Here is a 4,411-nt window from a genome sequence, read left to right on the forward strand (position 1 = left end):
GAGTTTCTTTAATTCTTCAGACTCAGCGGACTCTATCAGAAGTCTGTTCTAAACTATAATAGTGTAGTGGCATCGTAAACCGATTTGCTGAAGAAGAACACTACTTTTCGGTGGACAGTAACATGCCATGTGGCAATTGACCATTTGTAGACGATATTAACCACTAAACCAGTATTACCTAGGCCAAACGCCTAAAAGACTTTTAAGTAGCCATCGATGGTCGTGACGTTAAAGTTGGAGGTGTACTCCAACGGGAAAAATGAGCATGGGGAAGAACTGCCAGTTGATAACCTTTCATAGAAAATCAACATCTATCAGAAGAAATGCTGCACAATCAAAAAAAAACTATTGAGTTTCGTACTGGCGTTACAAATTTAATGTATGTGCCATGAACAATGGATCGGAGAGGTTATGTACACAGACCACAATCCGCTAAAACGTTGTATATATGTAATAATATGAGACTATCTCGTTGGCTTCTTATGGAAGAGACGTTCATTTTAAAAATCGTACATGTTGTGGGTCACTAGAATGAAATCACAGACACGTTATCGCAGATTCAACTGATGGTGTTCAGATGGGATTGTCTTTATTTCATGTTTTATATGTATATATAGGAAAAAACAAAGTCGAAATTGTATAAAATTTATTGATATGTTAGGGTAAAGTATTTAAAAATTAAAATGAAAACATATCTTCATTATGATGGTTCATTGTTTCCTGTAGAGGCGAGGTGTTTTACACATATTAGTGCACGTTTAAGAGATTTAAAAGCAGCAGAACAACCAGACACAGCAACAACTGTTCCCAATAAGACAACAACGTAATCCTGGGTCGAACAATTCAATTAGTTCATTGCCTGGAGACATAAATAGTTCGAGTTTGGCCACTCAGTTTCAATTTTAATCAGGAAAATATATAAATTTCAATTCAAATTTTAATTGCGTCTCTTGAAAGTCTTTAAAAAAAAACAGGGACCCAGTCAGATGCTCGGGGGTATGAGACGGGGGACATTGAACTGTTGGGAGGAGGACTGCCAAGACCTTGCATGTAACAATCTTCTTGAAAAGATATATATCTGGAAAATAACTTTTCGATCCGTGATCTTTGACACAAAATCTTTGACACAGGGACAAATAAGAGACAGGAAGATCCGAAGACAAGAACCTACAGCTGCTTAGTTTTGATAAAGAAGTGCTGTTCTGTAAACCTTAACTGGGAGTTTTATCTGAATAGCATTATCGAATGGAACATCAAAATGGGTAATATAAATACATTGGTCTGTTAATTTATCTCTCTTTTACTTTAGAAATGAAGTGCTGAATTTTTACTACGTGTAGTTCTTAGAATAGAATTGTTGCAGATTCCTGTACAGCATAAATCGTTTTTGTGATTTAATGGTATGCTGGAGGGTTTACGCTGGCAAGACAAGTGTACATCTGTGCAGTTCATTGAGTGAACTGGAGACTTGCACCATTCATGTCCTGGATGAAGTGATTCGCTCCGCTGTGATCTGAGTCGCCAAATGTGAAAGGCTACCCAACTTCTCCGTAGTTGACAGGATTCGAACCTGCGTGAGAATGCCCCAACGGATTTCAAATCCATCGCCTTATCCACTCGGCCACAACTACAAATGGACGATCTGTATTCTCATTTCCAGTTGTCTGTCTCTGGGGAGCTTAGCTGTAGTTAATCATTGTTTGGTTATTTGAATTCAAAACCCACAGCTTTCAAATCGATGAAATGTCGGGACAAAATGGATCTGGGTGTTTCACCCCGATAGGTGGGATCTATAACCAGCTTAAACGACGGCGGAAAATACAGAAAAATACTCAGCAGGTCGAACAGGATCTGGGTTGGGAAAAGGCGATTCAACGTTTCAAAACTTTTTCAGAACGTAATCAGAACTCCGTTTACTCCCAGTAGCACTGACAAACCTGCTGACATTCCACAGAATTTTCTTTTTTTTTCAGATTCCCAACATCCACAATCCTTTGCATTAGCCATTAAAGCGATACAGAAATTCCTTTGTGATTCTGGATAAGATTCCTGTTTGGGGAACATTTTCCTGACCACATTAAAAACCCGGAGCTGTGCAGGTAAGAAAGCCAATGAAGTATGAGCAGTGAGAGATCCGACCCTGGAACGTCCCAAAGCACCAACCGTTCGGTTAATGGATGAACGTGTTGACCAATTACGCAACTGAGACGGGTTAACTCATTCATTATACGATGCAAAAACAGGCTTTTCACGAATTCAAACTTCAGGCCGTCCTTCACGAAGTGGTTGATGTCCTGTATCAGTTTTTCTTTTGCAAAATAAATCCTGGGACATTCACTGCAGTGAATCCTGTACCCGCTGGAAACACATCCACGTCACAGCAACCAACGTTTCTACAACAGGATTCCTGCTCTCTTCGAGTATTTTTTCAAACTTATTTGCACCCGAGTCTTCTCGTGGTCTTGTAGCCGTGGCGAGGTTTGAATTCCTGACGCGCAGGAATGAAAATCCTTTCAATGTCTCAGATTGGTTGATGTCTAGAGAACAACACAATCAACGTCGCGGCCTCTTAAAGACTGGCTTTGTTAAGTTGGACAATCCATCTTCATTCACCTGTGGTTTCGCTTCCCAAAGAGATTCGAAAGCTTTCGAAAGCTGCGGACATGCGTTTACTGTTATTTTTCGTTGTTGTTTTTTAACCTGCCAACTGGCGATATTTTCCCAAAACCTCTTCGCAATCCTCCGCTTGCATGATGTCCAGCGATGAGCAAACCCCTTTTGTCGATAAATTACTGAGGTTGGGATTCTTCTCTTTGGAACAAAGAAGTTTAACTGGAGATTTTCATGGTCTGTTTATAATGATGGCGGAGGGCGCAGTGCGGATGGGTGTGTTGATGTTCTGGAGGAAATTTTGCCAACGATCAGTGTCAGTTTCCAGAGGACTGCGGCTAAAGATATTTAATGAAAAACGAAATTTGCGGAGAGTATATAGAGCCTACTCTCAAGGGAACTGTTAATCGTTTAAGACACAGATGAGGAGGACATTCTGTCTTTCAGAGAGTAGCAAATCTGCAGAATTCTTTACAATGAAGGGCTGTCAAGGCTGAGTATAATCAACGCTGAGACGGCCGCCCAATTAGTCAGTTTGGGGATCAAGAAGAGTGGGGATAAGGTGGACAAGTGCCGTTAAGAATTAACCAAATCAGACATGACCTCATTAAAAGGTTGAGCAGACCTGATGGGATGAATGGTTTCCATATGTTCCAATATCTTATCTGTCATTTGGAAACTGCGAGAGACAATTGTGAAGAAAGAAATTGCAGGACGTTGAGAAAAGATGATTGGAGTCAAACTGAGTCAACATCATTTGTTGAATGGATAACACACTTGACAAATTTGTCAGAATCCTTTGATAATATTTCGAGCAGAGCTGATCAAATATTTGCTCGCATTCCATAAGAGACTTATCAAAAGCCATAGTTCAAGGTCGGAGTTCACGGTGAAATGTTAAAAAAAAGGCCAGGATTGTCTGTTGTATATTTAATGCAAGAAACAGAATCTGCATTATTGCATATTTTCAAGTTGTAAAAATGTAATTAGTAAAGTGCTGGAATGGTGAGTCATAGGATTTCAACGATTTATATCTGCCTTAATGACTTGATGCAATTGGCAGAATGAAACGTGCCCAGTTTTACTGACGATACACAATGGGGGGGGGGGGGAACAATTTGCAATGAGGACAGTGGAATCTGGAAATGGTTAGTGACAGGTTGAGTGGGTGGGCAAGCAATAAGTGCACGGAGGTGGTTGTAAAGTTGATAGTTTGGAGGGCAGGGTGATGCACATGGGTTGGAAGGAAATGGGACGGATGGGATAGGTCAGAAGGACGGTGCTGGGCTGGAAGGTTTGAAGTGAGGTCAGGTGGAGGGAGGGGAAATGTGGAAACTGTTGAAATCCTAATTGATGCCATGGGTTTCGAGCTCCCGATGTGGAGATTTTGCTTTAGAACATAGAACAATGAAACAATACAATGCAGCACAGGCTCTTTGGCTTTCGATGTTGCGCCGACCTGTGAACTAATCTGAACTCATCCCCCAATATTATCCCAGCATCATCCATGTGTTTATCCAAGGATTGTTTTAATCTCCATAATTTAGCTGAGTTAACGACCTTGACAGGCAGGGCATTCAACACCGTTAGTACTCACTGAGCAAAGAACCTGCCTCTGACATCCGGCTTAAACCTATAAAACCTCAATTTGTAGTTATGACCACTCGTACAACTTCCTCAGAAAAATGCTTCCACAGTCTACCCTATCTAATCCTCTTATAACTCCCTGGAGTAGTTTTGATCGCTGAGCTGTAGATTTGATTCAAAACAACAGCGCAGCGAGCAGACCTGCACCCTAAAC

General features: G+C 40.9%; 1 non-coding gene across 1 annotated transcript; it reads right to left on the reverse strand.

Annotated features, from left to right (window-relative positions):
• Positions 1-1,549: 1,549 nt before the first annotated feature.
• trnas-uga (transfer RNA serine (anticodon UGA)) lies at positions 1,550-1,631 on the reverse strand. The gene has a single exon. It is a non-coding gene; the product is annotated as a tRNA-Ser (tRNA).
• Between the last annotated feature and the right edge of the window lie 2,780 nt (positions 1,632-4,411).

Source organism: Hemiscyllium ocellatum, unplaced genomic scaffold, assembly GCF_020745735.1.
Source record: "Hemiscyllium ocellatum isolate sHemOce1 unplaced genomic scaffold, sHemOce1.pat.X.cur. scaffold_486_pat_ctg1, whole genome shotgun sequence".
Taxonomy (NCBI): domain Eukaryota; kingdom Metazoa; phylum Chordata; class Chondrichthyes; order Orectolobiformes; family Hemiscylliidae; genus Hemiscyllium; species Hemiscyllium ocellatum.